Source organism: Falco biarmicus, chromosome 3 (assembly GCF_023638135.1).
Source record: "Falco biarmicus isolate bFalBia1 chromosome 3, bFalBia1.pri, whole genome shotgun sequence".
In the NCBI taxonomy this organism is placed as follows: Eukaryota; Metazoa; Chordata; class Aves; order Falconiformes; family Falconidae; genus Falco; species Falco biarmicus.
In genome coordinates this window covers 33,289,057-33,312,507 of record NC_079290.1, presented here as the reverse complement: position 1 = coordinate 33,312,507, position 23,451 = coordinate 33,289,057, and the positions used below count along the sequence as shown (strand labels likewise).

Genomic DNA, 23,451 nt, shown 5'->3' with positions numbered 1-23,451 from the left:
GATTTTGAAGCAACATGATGTATAGTAACACACTCAAAAGTTATTTATACATAAGGATCCCCCTCGTTTTATTTGTCAAGCAAACAGAAAATCTTATATACTTTAATTACACTCTATTTGGCAATATGCACAATGGAGAAAGTATTTTAAAATATGTCCTTTTCTTAATAATGCAGAATAATGGTATATAAGTATTTTAAAAATCAGTACTGAATATATTCAGATATCAAATACTTACTAGGTCTTTCCAAAATGACTGAGAAATACATCAAGAAATATTGTCCAAAGACAATAATTTAATGCTAGTCAAAGTCAGAAAGCTGCATTATCTAATGCATTAAATTATTCTGTTACCCTCTGCCTTTCAGTTAAAATCAAGAAGATGTATGTTGATAAGGACAGTGGGTCATCTCTCTGGACTCTGTGATCTTCCACATTACCCAGGAATCTATCCTGTAGCCATTTGGAGAAACACTGGGAGCAAATGAGTTATGAGTCATGTGAAGAAGAAAAGGCATGACACAAATTTTGAAATTAAATGCAAAGGGAAATGACAAGTACTGGAAATACAAACTGCCTAATAAGCAACTGATAGTGAAACAAGGCAAATGCTGGAAATGGCAAATAATGAAAGAAGACAGATACTGCGAAGAAAACACAATAAAAGAAGAGAATTAAAACAAACACAGAACTAATGGTATCATTGATCCTAAGGAATTTTGAAAGGGTAGAACAAAAATACTGAAACAAGCGAAGCTCTAGGGAAAATGCTAAATTAAGGCGAAGTACAAAATAAGAGATCAAAAGATTCACTTAGAGGCTTGAACCTCTAAGCATCAGAATTGTCATTTATGGACTCTGACTCTGTCCACTGTTTTTTGTGTAACTTCACTATACTCTATTCTACTCTATTTGTTTCCTGGCATATAAGTACATGCAGATACTGTTTCCAGGACTGTGGAACATTTTTAAGATCTTTGGCCATTGTTTTAAATGTGGTCATTCAGTCTTTAATTTACACCTTGAGTAATCTTAATAAGCCGCAGAAACTACACTTGCTAAGCAAGGCAGAAATTTCTCCAAGTTCATTTATTGATTCTTCAGAAAAAAAATAGAAGGCAGCATAAAAATAAAGATGAAAGGCCACAGACTCAGATGAGATATATTATCAGTGCAGGTAGATGGGCTTCTGATTTGTATTAGTTAGGAAACTCACATTGAGGTTCTGTCACTGTAAGAGAACTTCTGAGTGTGACATCTGCTAAGGGGGCAAGGTCTAGGGAAGAAACAGATTTGTAATTAAAAGCATTATTTACTCAGCCTAACCTAAGGCATCTTTGTCAGGCATCTCCTCGGAGTCACGTGTGACTGGAGACTGCATTGACTTTACACAGAACCAAGGGAAGATACAACAAAACTGAAAAGGCTTAGAACTAGCTACGCCAACACTGCTATGAAAAAGATTACTAGTGTGAAACTAATATACTAACATGAGAATACTGGACATCTCAAGGAAAAGGTAGAAATTAGCTTTCCCAGCTCTCATAGTCTTGCCTGACTTCAGTACAACTAATCATGGGATATTAATGGCATAAATTCCATCCTTTAAATAAAAGTTGGCAGCATTGTAGACCCCAGTTGATTTTAGAGGACAATCATGAAGCATTCTGAGAACAGGTTCCCTCTATCTTAATGCTGCAGTTATGCGTCTGTGTAGCTTTATATATAGGCATAAACCTAAAAATTTATAGACGTGTCTGACGGAACAGACTAGGAACTGGAAATACAGATTTTTTTTCACTTGCATTAAAAATATTTTACATTGTTGCTTCATATTTTCAAAGAGCCTTCAAGTGAAGACCATCGTCTAAGTGAAGTAATCATCCAAAAACTGAGTATATGTAAGAATCAACTGCTAAGTGTAGCCTGCAAAGAAATGTATCTTTTTGCCCTTTTACTCTATTTTACAAGCAGTTTTGGTTTCTTGTCAATATAATTTGTCAGTTGAAATGTGATATTTACCAGGATATTTACCTTACTAGCTTTTCTGGGACTTTTAAAAAAGTTTCAGGTTAGAGGGCAGAGGACTCAATATAAAATATAAAATGTTTCAATAGTAACAGGAATTTTCAAATTAAACAAACAAAATGAAAAACAAACCATACATTTTGAATATGGGGTCACACTTTAAGCGGAGAAATATCATGACTGATTCCATATTACTGGCAAACAGGTCTTACCCAGAGAAGCAGGTACGATAGGATTCCAAATTTTTGCTTCAGTGTGATTTATGATCATATTTAAAACAGAACGGAGAACAAACTTGGAATATACTTTAAATTTATTTAATAAGACACTACAGCTTGAAGAGTAAAGACAGAACAACCTGAAGATGTTGAGTTACACCAAGTCTAGCTGTAATTTAATAGACAAAAAAATGTTTTTACAGTTTAAACAACAGGGAGAAAAATATTACAAAGGATAGTGGCTATTTCTGAAATGAAAGAGATGTTCTGTTTAAAGGTTTCATCAGTTGAAAATGTGGTTCTCTGTACATTAGAGATGACAGAAGGTCTAAAATCAAATTTCTTCAAAGTAACAAAGAAATGGAAAGATTAGCTTAAAGCCAAGTTAGTTGCTTATTTATATTACTTTCCTATTGGACCACACACTGGGCTGATTCTAGCTATTATTCCTAGTCATTCCCAAGAAATATGGGAACCATGCATGATTAACCAGACCTTCAAAGGCAAAATTACCAATGACAAGAACGATTCTGAAGTTCTGTAGAATCATCTGTCCTGTATACCCCCGTGGTGACAACTTCCAACTGTATGCCTTGGGATCCAACACCCTCTGTTCAGCAACCCAGACATGCTTTTGGGTCACACTCACAACAGGGCAAGCAGAATTTGTAAACCCATAGAACAGACACAATGTGGGAGGCACCACTTTCTCATTTAGGTTTTTTGCAAACTATGTACCCTAAAATGACTAAGTTTATCATGTATATTTAAAATTATATTTAAAATGCAACTAAGAGTAATTATTAATTTAGAATATATAGAAAATTACACAACTAAAACAAATAATATATAAACAAGAACCAGTGATAGGTTCTAGATTTGTGATTCATGAAGGCTGACTTACTACATCATAGCTATAAACGTGAATAAAACAGTAAAACTGTCATCAAGACAAAAGAAACATTAAAATTATGATATTTAAATAAGAAAGGCAACTACAAGTAAGAAGACTACAATGACAGTTGATTTTCCTAAAATTTACAGAATTTTTTTCGTACAAAGATTTTCAGTAACATAGTTGCTTCCTGAATCAACAAGCCACCAAGAGAAATTTGTTTGTAGGTTGTATCATCACAGTCAGGGATTATAATACCATGAAGTCATCAGCTAAAAAGTCAAGAGATTACTGAAAATTCAACCTTATTTTACTGATTTTTATAAATTTTGTCTCCACCAAAGTTATGCATTCAGAGATTTTATCTTTACCATTGATTTAGCCTCTATATAGAAAAGGTTTATCTATAATTAGAGATGCATGTAACACCAAATTGCAGTGATTTCAACCCTGTACAGGTTGCCTTAAGCAGCCAGATACTGTGCAATACAATCTGTCAATACTTAAAAACTAAAATCACAATAGATTTTGTCCCTAGAAACAATAATGAAACATGGGATTAACCTAACAGAGTGATTTCCAAGGCTAAGCATTTACAAGTTTGCATAGGGGTGAGTCATATAAAATTAGTGCTCAGCTCCATGATTCTTGACCACATCAAACTTTTTCTATGTGCTGAGTTTGCACAGCCAGACAAATGTACATGGGACTCCCTGCTTGCACTCTCTGTTGTATAATTTGTTTATAAAAACATAGACAAACATGGCTTCAGTCACGGTCTTGTGTAATTCTTGCAAATTCCCTGCTGCACAAGCCTTTGAAAATATATCCAGAAAAGAAAACGAGAATATTTAAAATGAGCTGAAAAATTACATCTGAGAACTTGCTGCAGCCTAATATGAACTTTTGTTGAATAATGATAGTGACTACTTCAATCACACACTTTGAAGGGGATAAGAAAAAAGAATGAAATAAATTATGGAGTATATTCTTATCTTAAACTCAAAGAAAAGTTTACTGTGGCATATCAGATGACCAATACCTTCCATATCACTACAAATATTCTCTCACATGAATGGTTATAAAACAAAAAAATCACAAGCCCCTTTGTATTTCCTTGTGGATAAATTCAATACAGAATTAATGCAAGCCAAACCAAAGATGGCATGTCAAGACAAAAGCATTTGTATTTTAGTCATAGCACTATGCCTTTTCTCCAAAGATCTTGATGTGCTTCATAAACTTTAATTAATCTTCACAGCACGACTACCAGTCAGGCAGAAATTATATAATTTTCAGAAAAAGCATGGCATAGCCTTTATTCCTTATGCCTCTGCTCTGAATACATACTGCATTTTTTCCACTGTGATATATTGTGGAAAAATACATAATAGCAAAGCAAAAGGCCCCAGTGGACCCAACTTTTGTTAGTTTAACTTTCTTTGCTTGTATTTCTTACTTTTTTTTATAATAGCTTACATTAACTGTTCCCTTTTTTAACTTTATTACTGAATTCATATATGTGTGCCTAAACTGAGGTTATGGTAAGACATGTTTCTTTTTTTCTTGTTGTTTGGCGAGGGGGTGGGGGGTGGGGGAGGTTTATTTGAAAAAGTGATAGTTTAGATTGCATTATTCCCTAGAATCAACTATGGAAAATACACATGAGAAAAGTGCACAGAGGCCATCTAGATTTGTAAACGAATTGCTACAGGAACTGTACTTTTCAGAGCACAAATCCTCTTTTCCTACATTTGCATGCACATAGGACAATATGACCACATTTTCTTTCGGAACAACTGAACACCTTGATAAAAATATGATACCACATTAATAAGTGATCCTCTCCCTCCTTCAGAGTGTGCCTTAGGGTTTATGCTTCATTTAAATACAGCGCTATAAAGCAAGCCACTGCTTCTCCAGGACAGACAGAGGAAGTGAGGGGGGTATAAACATTAGCTTTTTGCTAATTGCAGTTGCAATTTTAGTGATCCCATGATACATCTGACAAAAAAACTCCATCTGGAAAAAGGGCTTTGGATACAAGCCATTTGAACTGAAGTTTGATATTGTATCTATAAATAAGAAAACCACTTTTACAAAATAAGAACAAACTGCTGGGTTTAAACAAAAGAACAAACATTTTAAAAGGGACACTAAATGATGAAAGCGTATGTGATCAACTCTCCTAGGTGTGTATGGTTCAGAGAGACAACTAAAAACTGTGGCTGAAATGTGATACAAATATAAATCAGAAGACTTTACTGTGCAGTACTAAAACTTTATAATAAATTATAATACTTGAAGAGGTAAGAAGAGGATCCACAGGACTGTTATTAAAACATGGAGATGGGAGTTATTGTGCAAAAAAACTATAAAGCCCAAGAAGAAGGCATTTGTGATAAAGAGGTCAAAGTATTTCACAAAAAGATTGAGAGACTATGTATTGTCCCAACTTATTTAAAGTACAGAAGATGTTAGTATTTGAAATCATGTGGAAGACAATGTTTTCTGAGATGCATCAAAAATAAAACAAAATCTGAAATGGTAGCAGGAAGTAGTTTCTGTTTTAATAGACCAGGTTTTCTCAAAAGGATGATATAATTAGTTTTATAATCCTGCCACGGACTCTCCTGGTGGGGCATGGTCAGTACTGTCAGGTTTACTTGCAGGCCAGGAGGTGCCTCTGTCTGAGGCTCTCCTTGGTGTTATTCAGTGATCAAGGGAACCCAGAAAAAGCTCTCTTTCTAGTCTTTTTATGGAAGTCTATATATTTCAATGTTGATTAAAAAGTTATCTATAAGAATTTTTAGTTTATATCTAGTTATTGCAGCATTTTCTGAGAAAGCAGCATGCAGGTTTGTGTCTGTATGTTTGCTTGTTTGCATTATTTTTTCCTTTATAAATAAACTTTATGACTAACAATTTCAAGGTATAATTACTAAGTTTTATTTTAATAAAAGAGATTACCTGTAAAGCTAGATATACCTATCAATCACGCGTAATTTTTCTAGCAGGATATATTTAACTTCAATGTCATTAAATAGCAATAACTGTGAAGTATAAATTGTTAGCAAAGGAATTAATCTATCTGTGAATCTGTATTTATAAATCTGTTACCTATAAAGTTTACTTTATAATGGAGCTTATGGCTGTCACAAAACATCCCTTACCGCCCTTCTCCCTTTCAGATGTACCTGCACTCCGAGTCTGTGTGGTGCTCCATCAAAAGTGTCACTTTGGGTTATGCAGCTTTGCTGACTGGCAGGAACTCACTCCAGCGTGAGATAGCCGCAGTGAAATACCACCTAATTGGGAGCGTCACTGCAGTGGGGACAGCTGACAGGCTGAGTCTTGTCCAGTGCAAGGTAAGCAGCTCCCAGCCCTGCCACTTGCCGCAGCAGCCAAATCCTGCCAAGCTAGAAACATGTCCTGTTCTTCTTCTTCTGACATGTTCGTCACAGGGTTACTGACTGCTTGCTCAGCTGCTTTGCTAATGCATACGCATGAGCTCGCAGGCTTGCAGTGTGGCTGTGCCAGAAAGGGGAGCATGCTGCAGTGGACTCGTGGATGCATTTATATTTGCCCAGCTCTGTAACTGCATCAGCACAGAGCTGTGCCCCAACACATCAGCCTTTTCCTCCACTGCTGCAGGTAGCAGTGAGACTGAAACTGGAAATACAGAAGTGCCATTATGTCCCTTTCAGTAACACCTTTCTTCATATTACTGAAAAAAAAAAAGAAAAAGTCTCTCCCAGTCTTCAAGTTCTTTAATTTTATGACATGAACACTTTCTGCCTACAGGTATTTTGTATCGCATTATATGGTTTGCCAAAATATTATTTTATATATGTATATCCATTTCATTTTAAAATCCTTTTTGCATGTAAACAGAAAAATTAAGCCGATTGCTTGCAGGCCCCAGTCTGAACTGAAAAATTTATGTGTCCGGATTCTAGGTATAAGTTATTTACCAGCTTAGCCTCTGTACAAATTCGATTGACCCTCCTGAGACAGTTTGGCTGCTGAAGAGATAATAAGAAATCATTAATATTTTTATAATCTACACAATTTTAAAATATTTAAGAACATGCTGTCATGGCAATAACTGCTCATGTGATAGCAACTCCTAAAAATACTCCTGAATTCATTATATGGTTAGCATATATGTGATTCCCAAAAGAACCATTTCTTAGAGTATTACTTTTGAGGGCCTACTTCCAGTGCATTAACGTTTTTGATGCTATAACATCACTGGAAGAAAGTCTGCTATGAACAGAGACATTTCCTTTGCAGAGAAGGGGAATCTAACTGATTTACATGATCAAACCCTTTTCAGTCCCTTGGAAAATCTGGTACCTCATAAAACTATCAACAAATTTGTTGTTTTTTATCAACAAAAGCAAACTTTCATCTATTTCTATTAAAAATGTCTTTAAAATCAGGCCAGAGTCATGGTTTCCAAAATGGTAGATTCAGAATTTAACTCACAGTAGCACTTACTCAAAATATTCAGGGAATTCTGCTGCTTTATTGGCATGCAGGATAAATTAAAAAATTGAGATCTCATTTAAAAATTGGCTTCCACAAGTATATTCTGATGTTCACCTGGAACAGCATGACATAATTTAAGTGTGATTTTTATACACAAAGACAGAGCTTCAAAGCAAGGAATATAACTCCATACTAAATCATCATCAGTGCTTCACTTGTAAAAAGTTGCTTGCCTGAGCATTGTGTCAGTAGCTTAGTTATGTTCTTCTGCCCGACAGATGTGGAATAGTGTGTAACACTAAGACACTGTTGCAGTATAAGCTTGCCCAGCACTTTTCTGTTGGCAAAGTGCATTAACGGTAGAGCTGTCGCAAAGTATCCTGAGACAAATGTATATTAATAAGAATTGTCAGGTCTTGCTCGTTCATGGTGACTTTCTTTTTCATTTCATAGAAGGGCAGTGATTAATGAAACCTCTGTATGTGGTATATGACTAGGGAAGAGAAGCCCAGCTTTCCAAATACAAGCAAGATCTCCTCATACGAGACATCAGGGATGAGCTGTGACTCACCAGCCAGAGAGCGAGGAGCGAGCGATGAAAAAGAAGTGGCTCATTTGTTGGAAACAAATTGCAAGAAATCACTGCTCCAGAACTGGATCTGCCACCTACATGATGTATGAGCCTTCAGACGCAGATGTCTCCTGAAGATATCTACAAACCGTACTCTAAATTAGTTTTATACCAGAAAAGCCACAATAATTCAGCTTTTCAGGACTGCCTTATCACAGTCCACCCATGTGACAGCCCTTGGACAAGATCCTCAGCCTGCTTTGTTCATTCTGAGTAAATGGGTTGGAGCAGAAAAGGTTCTACCAGCTGCATGCTTGCTTATGTGAAGATTGCTGTAAGACAAGTATGGTGGCTATGCAAGGTGTACAGGAGAAGGTAGTACAAGAATAATGGAGGCAGTGTTGCAGCACTATCCAAACTAGCTGGCTGCAACAAGGCTTTTACCAGCACATACCAGAAGCCTTGTTGCAGCTGGCTAGTTTGGATCGTGCTGCGACAGCAGAGCTACAGAATACAGCCACTAACATTCGTACTTTGCCGTAAGACTCAGGTCTGCCTGAATTTCAAAGGGTCCTCATCTGACTTCTGAACTTAAAGCATTCATCTTTTCCAGGCACCTGGAGAGCCAGCGAACAGATTTTTACCATGTAGCTCTTCAGGAAGTCTTGTCCTTGAAGAGATGTGTTTCATCAAACCACCACAGTACTTAACACCTTTCCCTCGATCACTGTTCCTGTTTTGCAAGCCTCTGTGGCTTCCAAGCTGTTCTGCCAGTGATCAAGTAAAATGGAAAATCCAGAAAAAAAATCCCACTCTTCAGGATATGTCTTCTTTGGCAAAGGCAGCACAAACTTTCTCATATAAGCCTTGGCATTAAGGGGAAGAGAAATACAGACCCATTTTTTCCAAAGCTAAACAAGGTTCCTAGGAGCTCAAGCTATGCTGGCAGAGAACAAACTGTGCTGACAAGCAACTAGTCTTCAAGACTTCATGCATTTTCTGAAGAGGCCATAAAATAAATACCTGACTCAGAAAAATGTATATATGTCTGAAATCTCTTCACCCTTTGTAACCCATGCATTTTCAGGGGTTTAGGCAATCATACCTAAATGACCCTGCCTTTCAGACACTTGCTCCCCAGGTTTGCAGGGTTTCACCTACATAAGTACACTGAAGACTTCTCTTAAATCTCTTTCTGGCCCCCTTAAGCTGTCTGTGTTGGCCTGACATTAAGAAATATGGCATATGACCCAAGTAATGCAAAAGCTGCATCCATCAGCATTTACTTTGATTTTCCTTTCATAAACAAATGCAAATCAGATAATACACCACAAAAGAAATAATATCTGAGCAATTATTTTAAATACTTTCCACATCTTCTAAGCACAAGTACAATTTTTAATAACAATTTTTGGCTAAATTACCTAAGCTAACAGTAACTTTGTCCAGCTGCTCTACCAAACTGATAGGTGCTCTCCTCTGTCACTGTAAGATATACATGAAAACCTCAAACTGCATCAAATAAACAGCTCTGTGAAAAGTAAAATACTGAAAGATGCCTTGAAATGTGCTTGTGTATGAGAGATAATCCCTAAAAATATACTGATATATAAAAACTTCTGCCCATGTATCTGTAATGCAGATGGCACCTTAAATTAGCTAGCTCATATTTTAAAGGGATTCTATGAAAAATAAGAAATGCAGATCACAACATTTTATTATCTTTATATTCTGTGAGTACTTGGAGAACATGCAGAAGAAAAATCTATCCCCGAGAGTGTTTTAATAAAGCCGATTATTTATACAGTTGTTTGAAAAGATGTGTCATACTGCTTATCTGAAATGTCACATTCACGTTCTCACCAGTATCAAAACACAGCTAACAAGGATTTTTCAAGCATGAATTTGAATGACTATAGTGACATCGAGTGGCCATCACCACTAACTGCTGCTGTGTTCTGCCATGAAACCCCTGTTATAATGGTAATGCCAATGTGTTGACTTCAAATAGTGTGCAGTGCTAAATCAACTAGTACTGTTCGTACAGCAACTACAAAGGTGAATTCGTTATACATTGTCGATGTGCAGTTTAAATTCATAGTCAAGCGTTCTAAACATAATCCTGTGTACAATGTAGCAGAGCCCATAATATACTGACAAAAGCGCAAGCAGAATACAAAGGCAGAGCATCTGCCACAGGATGGGCTGCACCCTTAAAAGGTTGGCATCAAAAGCCTGAAGAATATGGCCCAAACCATACAAGCATTCACACATGTGCATAACGTCAGGGGTGTGACCAGCACCAAATTCTGTGGCTAATTTCTGTCTCCAGAAGTGCTCCCTCACCACTTGGTCCTGGTGCTTGCTTTGGCCCTGTTCAGCCCCTAAGCTGACAGGAGACCCACTCACGCCCACATGCCCTTGCTCTTCGAATACTTTATACCTGTGCAAAACCATTTGTGTGTGGAGGCTAGATGGGTGCCAGAGCACACCCCCCAACCAGTCCCCTTGCTCAGATAATCTGAGAACCAGCATAGTGGTGAGTGCTCCCATGCCTCAGAAGCCAACCTTGGTGCAGCCGATGAAGTCACTGAGACTAGCTGCATAATTAATCATGCACATAAGCATTCAACTGGCTGGAGCCATATGCTTGGCATTTTGCATGGCAAAGAGGGCTTCACCAGACATCAGGAGGACAAAGATCAGGGATAAAATGAATGCTTATGTTGTCTTTTTTGGTGCTTATTGAATCCACATTATGTTCCTGATCTGTTGCTTCTTTCTTCACCCCCTTTCCAATGCCCATGGCCACAGTATGATAGAAATTCTACTAAAATTCTTCATATTTTTCAATGCTCTGTTACTTCTTTTTAATAGTTTTATTTCTACATTTAAAAGCACTCCTCCTTACTGCCTTTGCTGCTTACATGTTAAGGGTGTAGCCTTATCTATGAAGGCAGACATCTCCTGGCAGTGACAACCTGGCAGAAACCACTGGAGCTTTTCAAAGGTTTGGGTGCACATGCATAGCTCTCACCCAGAGCACATCTCAGATAATTATATACTCTCTGTTCAAACATACAACCATATCATGCCCTGCATCTGCAGGCCATGACTTTAACAGAAGGCTCTCCTCAGTATCTAGAGCTATGTTGAATGAACATGCTGAGTCCAATGCAAAGACTTTGATCTTCAGATTTCAAGGAAGGAGTGAGTGGTATTTTGTCTGTAAAATGTGCAGCAACTTCTGCATGTGGTGTGAGACTTTAGAGGAATTTGAAGAACAATGCAGGAAAGGAATTTCTTTTTATATAGTTGTAATAACAGCCCATGTGGATAAAGCAACTCTTTTCTCAAAGGCACATGGTGTGCACAAAATGTCCTGGTTCATTTGTTGTTTTCTTATTATGATGTCCCCAAGTCATTATTCACGGATGTGCTATATTGGAAAGAAACAATTTCCGTAGCATTCCTGTGAGAATACTAATTAAGACCATTACACTAATGGATATTTGCAAGGGAGCTTAAGCAGGCAAAAAACACTGGTGGGCTTTGGTACGTACACAACAAGCCAAGCTATCGGATGTCCTGCAACTGGGATGATTCTTGCATGGACCTGCAACAGTGTCCTGGAGCATCCCAGGGGACTGACAGAGGTAACTAGCACAGGAAAGAGGGAAGATGGCTCTGAAGCTGCCAAAGGATGTACAAGCTTGCCTTTTGTGGTGGATTGACCTTGGCCAAATGCCAAATGCCAATCTGTCACTCCCTCTCCTCAACTGGAAAGGTGAGAAAAAACATGATGAAAGATGTTTTTCTTGACCTTGGGTCAAGATAAAGAAAAGGGAGATAACTTAGCACATACTGTCAGGAGCGAAACAGACTCTACTTGGGGAAAATGAATTTCATTTATTACCAATCAAATGAGACTATGATAATGAGAAATAAAAGGAAATCTTAAACCACCTTTTCTGTGCCACTTCCTTCTTCGCAGGCTTAACTTCACCCCTGGCTTCTTTATCTCCTCCCCCCGACCTATGCAGGTGGATGGGGAATGGGGGTTGCAGTTCATTACACATTCTTTGTGCCACTCCTTCCACCTCATACTGTCCCCTCCACAGAAGACAGTCCTCCACAACTTCTCCAACGTGAGTCCTTCCCATGGGCTGCAGTTCTTCATAAACTGCTCCAGCGTGGGTCCCTTCCATAGAGTGCAGTCTTTCAGGAACAGACTGCTCCAGTATGGATTCCGCACAGGGCCATAAGTCCTGCCAGAAAAAGCTGCTCCAGCCTGGGTCCCTCTCCACAGGGCCCACAGGTCCTGTCAGGAGCCTCCTCTAGCATAGGCTCCCATGGAGCCACAGCCTCCCTTGGATGCATCCACATGCTGCAGTGTGCGGTCCTCCATGAGCTGCAGACTGGGTAGGTGCTCCACCATGGAGAAATGGACAAATGGGAGTAATTTCCAAAATAACCTTGTAAACTTCTGGACGAAGAAACACAGCATTGAGTGGGTGTATCACATCCTCTATCACCCACAAGCATCTGGAAACACTGAGAGATACAATGGACTGCTAAAACTATGTTGAGAAAGTTGGACATTGGGTCATGGAAACACCAGGATATAGATTTAGCAAAAGCAACATGGCTGGTTAACACCAGAGGATCTGCTAACCATCCTGATCCTGCAAACAAACTCCCAACATGCTGGGGGAGGAGATAAGGTCCCCATAGTGCACACAGAAGTGGCTGAGGAAGGCAGTGTAGTTTACTCCTCCCCTGGGAAAGGCAAACCCATTTGTGGGATTATCTTTGCTCAAGGACCTGGATGTGCTTAGTAGGTAATGCAGAAGGATGGGGACACCATCATCTTTGTGCTTCCTTGGAGAAAAAATAATCCATGGTGCGAGCTGTATGTTGTAGGGAGTCATGTAGCAGGAACGATCTCAACCAACAAAGGGTGAGATTCAAAAGGACCTGGGTGAGTGCAACAATGACCAAAACCAAGCCACTGTTGGGGTCCAACAATTGAACATGCTGCTGCTACTGTCCTGAGAATTCACCTTGATAGATGAGGGCCAAACCATAGCCTGTTTTTACAAACATTTGAAGGAGTGGAGGAAGCCCATGGAATAGGAGAATAATATCTATCTATTACGGGACAGTTAATGAGAATGTATAAATCTGTATCTTCGGTACATAGTGATATAATTAAGATATAAAGAATCAATAACAGAGGCTGCAACTAAAGCAATGATTAACTCAACCTATTAAATAAGCTCACTGAGATGTAACAAGCTTTCTGAGACACGTGGGATATAATAATAGGCAAGAGAAGTGGGATAACAGAGCATTATGGTCAAACCATATAGCACAGGGAACAAATGAAGTTATATAAGAACAAGTAGTGCACATGTTCCCCAAGAAAGTTCAGTTGAAGTTCACCAACTTGCCAGCCACCAGGAGTCTCAACAGACTCCAGGATAAAACCCCAGGAGCTAAGTGTGCATGTGCAAGTGTCTTATGCATATGTAAATCATTTTTGGGAAGTAGCTATAATATGTATTAGATTTTGGTGAAATATGATGAATGTGTGTTTTGTTGTAAAGTGAGGACGCTGGTCAGATAGGTGTGTATGATCTGAGATACTAATCTCCATGCACCCAGCACTGCAATAAAGAATGCCTGCCTTCTAAACTTGGAAAAGTCTAGAGGGTTTCCTTTGTGCCGGTTTTTCAGTATCACTAGTATAAGCTGTATTGCTAAGAAGGGATTTCAGTAATGAGAATTAGATACAAAACAATGGTTAGAAGATATAAAAATGTATTTAATTATGTGGACCTGAGGATGACACCAATGGTATGGAATAAAAATGGAGATTGTAGTAAGTATGGCTGGAATGCAGTCAACTTTCTCATAGAAGTCCTCATAGTACTTGCTTTGTATTTTTTAGCTAGAAAGATATTGATAACAAACCACCATTTTAGCTACTGCTGAGCGCCAAGGCCACCTCTCCAAACCCACCACACCCAAAGGCCAGTAGGCTGGGGCTGGGCAAGATGTTGAGAGGGGACATAGCCAGAACAGCTGACCCAAGCTGACCAAAAAGATATGTCATACCAAATGGTGTTGTGCTCAGCAATAAAAGCTAAGCGAAAGCAGGAGCTCCCCTCAGAGAAATGGGCCCCAGGCCCTGGCAGCAGCCAGCCACCAGGTCAAGGCTCAGTCTTCCTGGTTGGCACTACAAGAGACACCCCCCCACCAAAAGCCACAGCGCTGGGCAGCAAGGTGACATGCCACACTGTGGTGGGTGCTCTGCTCCAGGTGCCAGAGCCTGCGGGGGAAGACTTGGTGCTTCCTGGTAGTGCCTGCAGCTGGCTGCTGGAGCAGAGTGGCCACCTGCAGCATGCCCTGGAAGACCTGGAGAACCAGCTCAGTGCCCTTGAGACAGAGAGCTGCCTCCTGAGAAAGACAAGGTCTCCAGAAGTGTGCAAGGAGGCAGAGAGGCTCCAGCAGAAAAATGCCAAGCTAGCTGCCCTCACTGAGCAGCTGAGAGAAAGACGCAGGTTTGCAGGACACCATCAAGCACCTGATGAATACTCCAGTGCTACTGCCTATCCAAAGCTCTGCTGAGGAACTAGGCATGAAATAGTTTCCTCAACAGAGGACTGAGGAGAGGAGAGAGCCTGCTGGAGCTTTGCTGGCACAGAACTAGCGCAGTGAGGTCTCCTCATAGAAGGCAGCTGAGGACCTTCACACCCAACTGGCTGCAGACAGAGGACTCTGTTCTGTGAGCACCCTCAGCCAAAGGTGTGAGGACTTACCAAGCAGCTCACAGAGATAACAGATGAAAACACCAGGCTGGCTGAAGAAAATTCTCCCCTCCACAAGCAGATGTGCTGGGCAGAAAGGTTGCAAGATGAAAATGCTGACCTGAAGGGGCAACTACTGCAAGTGGCAGAGAAGAGAAATTCTGTCATCCAATCCTTCAGCTCTCTTCAAACCCAATGAGAAGATGCACAGCACAAACTGAAAGCCACGAGTGAAATGGCAGAAAGTACTCAAGCAGAAGTAAAAAGGGAGCACAAGGGCACCATGCCACTGTTTCGAGCCCAGGTGACAGAAAACTGCAGAATCAGTTTCAGAGCCCTTCGGAGCCAGCTTGGGCAGAGGACAGTCCTGGGTCCTGCCTTTTTGCCGAGGACCCCACAAGTGAGATGGAAGAAACAGTAACAGGCAAACAGTCCATCATCCTGCAGGTTCTGGGGACAAAAAGGATTCACATCCTGCATATTTCTTCCGATATTTTATCTTTATTTTGAATATATACAGCACAATTACTACAATATAAATACTGTCAGTTTGAAGGTCATGTTCTAAACTAATTTGTATTTGATGATCTTTAAACCTATTCTTTACAAAAGTTTTGAAAATTTGGTTTTGATAAATTTTCTCAGATATGAATCTATACTAGAGATTTACTTATTGGAAATATTTACACAGAAACATATTTGCTGTTTACCAAATCAAACAAAATTTCTCTTTTTAATTGAAGACCACAAGGTGGCATGTGAAACATACAGTAAACATTATTTAAAGAATACAGTAGAAAACTAGTATGCAGTTCTACTGGATGGCTATTACCTGAAAAGTCAAACAGTTTTAAGAAGCAATCTAAATTTTTTGTGGGATTTTGTCTTTTTCAGTCCAAGCTCTTTGCACTGGAAAAGGAATAAGGTGCACAAGCCTTTTATTAACAAGGAGGGACTGTTCTTTCTAGTTTAAAAGTACATTAGGGCATTCCAATACAGACACTTCATTCTGCAGGTCACTTCAAATGCATTCCCAAACCCAAAAAATGTCTTTCTGCCCCATCCCAACTACCATCTCAGCCTGTCTGTGCTATTTTCCCCTGTTTGATGGTTAGCTGTGGTAACTCCAGGCCTGTAAATCTTTAGAGGCATTTCATATATTGACCAAGTGTCAATGATGGAAGACCCCACAGAAGAGGCCCATGTGTTCCTGCCTGGAGACTTGGGAAATGGTCCTACAGGCATTCAGACAATCTGAACCTGTACGACTGGTGTTTGGTACCTTGTGCATGCAGGCTGGTATACAGGGTCCTCATTTAATACCTGCTTTATATATATATTTTTCATTAAAATATTCCACCTTCATTGCTGGGTTATTTTTTAAAGATTTTTTCCAGAATTTACCCTCTCCTAAACTGTTACATTTGTGCTAAAAATATGCCTTACGTTATTCCCAGATGACACATGCTAATTACGTATATAAACAGGAAGAGAAGGCAATGTGTTTATGCTCTAAAACTGAGGAAATGGTTAAGAGGGTTGTTTGATTTTGGCTTACTATAAATTCCTCAAGACATAAGTACTGTTGCTAAAAGCCATAGACCTTCAACAGAACACTCATCAGGAATTACCTGCTCCCAAATGAGTTGCACTTACTAACAAAATGACTAAGGTTCGGAACATCAGTGAATGGGGTTGAATGTTGTAGTCCACAAGCACTAGGGAGGATTTATTTCTCTCTTTGGAATAAAAAAAAAGTATTACCATAACCATTAGTTTTATACAAGAAAAATTACCTTTCATTAAATGAAAGCGTATCTGTTGGAGATGGTTCAGAGTCACAGAATTTGGGCAAGACTTGACTTTGTTCAAGCCTGAAGGATTTCAAACCCAGAGCTGGAAACTAGGGCTATTGCTTCTATGGAGAATTCAGTCTTGTAGCGTACTAAGTATGCTCAGTTCCTACAAGTTGTAGCTTCTCATTTAGGCTGCATCTTAATTTGATTCCAAGACACTTAGGTGTTATCAAATAAACACGCTAACTTTTTACCCTTATTGAAGTGCCAGCAAAAAAAACCAAAACAAAACAAAACACTAATGTTTGACATCTTCAGCCCCCACCTGACCACCTGGTTCTATGCATCCATTTGATTATCTAGACCTCTCCTTGTAGTCTTGTAGTAAAGCAATGAATGTTATCTTGCATGACTGTCATGACTGAAAGCTTAGCAGCTATTTGGAGAGAATTGTAGTGATTCAAGCAACAGGGCAGATTTCCAGCAGATTATGTACTTCTGGGAACTGTAATTACAGACCTGAGAGATTTTTGACACTCTAGGTGGTGCTTTGCATCAAATCTGCCACGGTTGTATAACAGTTTAAATTTAAAAAGATAAAGGGAGAAAAATAAATTTTGCTCTAATGCACTGCTGAAAGTAAATTTTTCAGCTTGCTCTCAGCTGAAATAATTCTGGAGGAAACACCAAGAACATCAGCATTTTAGACTGAAAATGAAAATAAAAGTTAAAACTTAGAAGTAGGGGGAAGGGAGAAGCTGAAGCATTTGAGGAAATACCCCAGCCTAAAAAACTTAACATAGCCTGATCCTGAACATAGCAGACAACTGAATACCTGATACTACCTGTGCTAATAAATTAAAAGGTGTCAGGGAATCCTCCCAGGCCCTGGCACTCAAATCTGCTGCCAGAAGATAGTTTTGTTAGAAGTCTAATCCCTTGGGAGAATAATCCCTTTGGGTTTATGAGAAATATCACTTTTCTAAACAGTCTGTAAGCTTCAGGAATTGGACCCAGTAACTATTATGAACAGGCATTTCTGATGCAGATTCTCTGTTTTGGATGATTAACAGTCATCCCCTGCTAACTGGCCTCATTGCTAAGAAATGGTCCAGTACATGTTTAATTTATTAGCATGGATTCAGCACCTAGGACGCACCCAGGCTGCATGTGGCCCCAGAAAATCCAAGGCAGCATGTGTTGAGAAAGGTACAGAAAAGCACCACAATGTTACTGTGTGCAAGCAGAATCCATCAAAATCTCCCACTCTTTCCCTTCCTCCTTCTTTATTGAGCATTTGTCTCTGCATTACTTCCACACAGATAGCTTCACTGGCTTCATGCAAAGCAAGTCGCTAGGAAGAGGACTGGCATCATAAAATTGCCTATGTCCCACAAGCAAGAGGAGAAAAGAGGAAGCTCGGTGAAAACAGCCAATAAACGGCAAAATGACTCTAGCGTGAGGTGGCTTTGTTAAACTGCTAGTGCTGAAATGAAGTATCATTTATCTTCACAAAAGCACCAGTTTATCCTGACATTATACTTATGACATGCCATCACCAGCAGTAGCACAACACGGAACTAAAATCCCTGGTGACTCACAAGTATCGTACTCCCAAGCGCTCCCTCCCTCCCTCCAAATGTCTAGAAAAGCTCCTAGCATTTTCTGCCCCTTGATTCAGTCAAGCTGGGTAGTGTCCCCATATTGCAATAGCTGGATACAAGTACCCTCATGCAGATCTCTTAATGCAAAATTGTGTCAGCAGTCATCTAAAACAAGAGGTAATAATTTTCAAAAGAATTCAGATGTCCAGGAACAGCCCAGCTAGTGTGTGGCACATGTTAACAAGGAGGGGTTGGCCAAGGCTGGTAGGAGACTACACAGATGATTGCAAAGGGTGTTGGCTCCCACGGTGCTCAACTGTTGTAGCCCTCATTATTAATAGATCTGAGCAAGTGTACCATTGTATTACCAGGGTGGCAGCAGGCAAAACAGGATCTCAGCCAGAATCTAAACACCTAATATTTTGTTTCAGAAAATATCAGGACCAGAAATGATTTCTCACTGGTAAGAACAATTGAAAAAGTTACTACCACACTCCTTCAGTCCTGTAATGTAGATAGCACAAAAAATGCAGACAAAATGTTCTGTTTAAAAAAGCTATTGCAAACCAAATACCCATTCTCTTTTCATATAAAGCTTGGAAAATCCACCAAAAAAACAAGGACAAAGGCACTGTGATTACTGAATCTGATCACTTATTTTCTAAACCAAGGTCCTTTATACAATCCTAAATATACAAATAAAATTCAGGGACTATCAAGAGTTAAAAGAAAAATAATGTCTTTTCCCCAAATGTTTCAGAATATTTAATAGGTAACAGGGTGTGTCGTGTTTAAGTCCAAGAGTAAAAATATACTAAAGTTGTATGAGAGATATAACGGCTAAATGTGTGAGTCCATGTTCTGACTATTGCAATGTTTTTATATTACTTCATATGATCATGTAAATAATTTTATCTAGGTGATACAGATTAGTGTATTTAAGATTAGCATTTTCCTGTCCTCAGGTGGGTCATATGCAGTAAATCTTGATGATGGATATTAAATGTTACATGTTCACAAGAAATTATATTTGTGACCTGGACAAATGTTCAGTTATCTTTACAATACATAACCACTTTCAATATTTGATTTTAATCACTTACCATTTACTTTTTTACTACCTTGCTAAAAATACGGCAGCTTGCTTTACAACCCTCCCCAAATTTTGTGGGCAAGATAATAATTCCATTTTGCTGAGCCTGTCATTTAAAAACCTGCCATAAAAACAATCCTACTTGCAGAATACCTGTAAATATCACCCAAAAGAAGGGGAGAAAAAAAAAATCTAAAAAAAACAAGGAAGGGCCCTGACATGCCAAAACACGCCAAAGTATAGTTGTAGTTATGAGGCAGGACAGATGGTGACCATCACAGTCCTGGTACCACTGTTTGGTGGGAGCTATTAGTAGCTGTCCTCTCTGAATAGTGCATCACTTCATATGGGAAGCACAGCACAGCTGAGGTGGAAGAATATGATGCACAGTTAGATCTCTTCCCAGCTCTTTTTCAGATAGGTCACAGCTAGCTGACATATCCAGACTGAGATCCATCCTTAAGCCCAACACCCAGTCATACCCTAAGTGTTTGATACAGCCCACTGGTTTTGATAATCTTCCACAAGTCAAAAATTCAAAGAAGGAACCAAGAGGCAGCTGTCTACAATCATAAGGAAGAACTTTGAATATGAAAAGTACTTTTTTATTTTTATGTCCATTAGATAACAAGTAATGTGAAAGTCACAGCTTGCTGTACCAGGTCATTTATCACCTGACATAACGAGACAGAGGACAAATTAAAGATTGCATCACCTGCTCCTTCAAATGTAGCAGCAGCATTGCTAGAAACAGTGTAGCCTTAATTAGGCCCAAATACAGTTTATTGCATAAATAACATATTAAAAGGTGATTATCAGATAATCTACCACTTCCTTTTATTAGTATACTATGCATCTTCTCTACTGTCAACTGCACATTTCAAATTACAGTCCGTTAGGAGCTGTGCTTTGCTAAAGCCCTCTGCAACAACAAGCAAAGCTTTCTGACATGGTCTGACAAGCCAGCCCCAGGAACAGGACAAAAACACAAACCTACTTCTTCCCCTGTCCCATGCTCAGGCTCTGGGACCTAGATTCTGACTTTCTGATCCGCATTCTTTCTTTATCCCAGGATTATTCAGACAGAAATAATCAAGTTAATTTATCCAGAAAATCTACTTGCTCACTGCTTTAGAATTTATCACAGATTTAACTCTGCAATGCAATTCCAGAAAACTGGGGTGGAAAATGCCAGTGCTTTGAGATACAGATAAGCTCATGTTTCTTCTAAGCATTGTATCGCACCACCACCACCAGACAGGAACACACAAATTAGCACTGGCACAAGCAGCTTCACTACGCATTGTCTCCATCACCCTTCTTTTCTTGTAATGACTGCACCTTTGAGGAGTCCATCACATACTCTTCACTGGCGAGGGAGCTGCACTTCCTCTGTGACTGAAGTTTGAGCTGCCACTACGGTTGGATAAGCAGACAGATGTAGTTTTACAAGAAAATGCTTATTTTCTCAATCTTCAGCATACTGAAAGCATAAAAAACTAAGCAGAGTGTACCATTTAGCCACTGACTATCCTTAAATCTGCCATTGATTCTTCCTGCAGGTCACTTTGCACACATTACAAGAACGGATCCTGCTTACAGTTAGAGATACCAAAGGGATTTAAAATAAAAATCAGTAACAATGAAAACAATAATGTTTATCCTATAATGTATAACGTTTTATATGTGATGATCTGCTGAAACAAGTCTTACACTGATTGAGAAATATAAAGTGATTAAAATCAATTGCATGTAATGAGTAGTGAGTGTAATGCAGGTCTCCCAGATATGAGGCTACGACCCAATTTCTAGTTGGAAATAGAAAGTCAACAGGTATTGTTACATCGCTTTGCCAAACACCATTACAATATTGTTTTAAAGTCAATTATATAGTTAATCTAAAAATCAGAACACCACATATAATACTTCAATTGACATCACATCGTATTTTAGTTTTACAAGTTAACAGTGTCAACACAATCTCAACAATATTTTAAAGCTTTAATTTGCACTGAAATTACTTTGTATTTCTGCTGCAGTTTATGCCACATAACTTCAACAATGAAACCTTTAAGCCTGCTGTGATGTCACTTATGGAATTTGAGAGAATGCCTTTTAATATACTAATGAAAATAAAGAGGGGTTTCCAGAAGCAGTAATTATTTACTCTAGTTTTACCCTCAGAAGCCCCTCTTTGTCTTGGGAGCTCCAAGTCACAACTTTGTATTTTTGGAACTTCTGGTTTGGTGTGTCAAAACATCACAGTACTACAGCCACAGAACTCATCTCAAATGGAGCATTCTTCTGCCCTTACTGCCCTTACAAAATTCCTAAAGATCTGCAGAAAGAAGTAACTAACCACTTATTCCTGTTATTCACCCTGTATTCCTTTACTGTGGTGAAAATGTCAATACCGCTTCCACTCAACTCACAGAAACTGACCCCGTGCTGTCTTAGCATGGTGCAAAACCCACTGACATAAGCGGAAACTGACCGGCCCTTTAGCCAATACAAAACAGTATACTTTAGAATATATACATTGTAACAACACGTGGCAATACTCTTGGCACTGTTACCCTTTATAATCACAATATTTTCCTAAGTGAATACACTTAGAACTACAAATAAAAGTGAAATCAACCAGTACAAGGCAAGCAGATGAGCAATTTTTTTTTTTTTTTATCTTGAACTTTTTAGTATAGTGACATTCAGAATCTCATGGGAGGGAAATACCGTAAGTATGTATTTGCACAGTGGCTTTGTAGTACATGCCTACAGTGTGTGTCCATTACATATTATTTTCTTTAGGAAACAAAATCTTTCTTATGTATCAAAGTTGAAATAGTATGATAAATAGTACTACTGACATGGTAAATAGAGAGAAGGATATGCATAAACAGATACCCAAAACCTGTGTATTGCAAACACTGCATCACAATTACACGTCTGGGAAACCACCTAGTGTGTCCAAAGGACGCAGGCAAAATGAAAACTGAAAACACAGTAAGTCAGTACTTGCTTCATGCAGAGTATGTTAGTAGTGCTGCATCATTTGGAAGATATAAACTGTTCAAGATGTAAAAAATTGGAAAAACATAGCAAAGCTGTCTAAAATACTAGGACCTAGAGAGAACTGAAAAATAATTGCCATGCCTTGAAGCGCGTGCTGCGAAATACTGCACGGTATCCTAGCCTGAGAACTTAGCCCCTTTCCCTCATTCTCTGGTCTATATCCACTACAGGGAGAAAAGAGGAGAGGTGAGAAGTCCCGGACTTTTAGCCCAAGATCCATACACATGGGAAGGTGAGGGATTTGTTCCATTTACCTCTATTTCATCCTGCTTAACTGTCACTCCTTGTCAAAAGCTACAGGCTATTAAATTAAGGCATTTTTTTAGTCTACGAGAACTTGACTTGGTGAACAGGCCTTGCAAAACCTTCCTTTGTAACCCTCACGTAAAGCTATTGCAAACTCATCAGCTGATCAGGCAGCTGGCTCTGAGCCAGGGCAAGGGTGAACTTGCGCTTTCTGGAAATTTCGAAATTACCTTTTTGAAATGCCGCTATCATGAAAAATCTTCCTAGGACAGCCACAGAGAAGACAAGCGAGTGCAAGTGCGAAGTCTCCTCTCCCTTCACCTGAGCGATGAACACCACACCCGGAGCGGCACAAGCCACAGCTCCGGAGGGCGGCGCTCCCTGCCGGGCCCGGCCCTGGCGTCCCGCATCGTTTTTCGGGAAGAGAAATGGCACATCCCCGCCCGCCGCCCGGACGGAGGGGGAGGTTCCCCCCTCTCCCCCGGGGGATACCTGCCGGCACGACGCCCCCGCTCCCCCGAAGGAGCAGGCTGCTGCCCCGACCCTGCGCTCCCGAGGGACCTGCGGCTCCCCCCCGGCCCCTCCCCCCCCGCCCGACTCATCGCGGCGCTCCGCCCTCCCC

The 23,451-nt window shown here is 39.6% G+C and overlaps 1 long non-coding RNA gene across 9 annotated transcripts in view; it reads right to left on the bottom strand.

The window, feature by feature from the left end:
* LOC130146498 (uncharacterized) overlaps positions 1–23,322 on the bottom strand; it is a 53,812-nt gene extending 30,490 nt beyond the window's left edge. For 3 of the 9 annotated variants that reach the window (XR_008820930.1, XR_008820928.1, XR_008820927.1), the window contains exon 1: positions 23,060–23,322. This is a non-coding gene — a long non-coding RNA (uncharacterized LOC130146498). Of the gene's footprint in view, positions 1–6,338; positions 6,526–23,059 lie in introns of those variants that run through there. The other 6 variants (XR_008820926.1, XR_008820929.1, XR_008820931.1 and 3 more) reach the window with 3 other exon arrangements.
* Between the last annotated feature and the right edge of the window lie 129 nt (positions 23,323–23,451).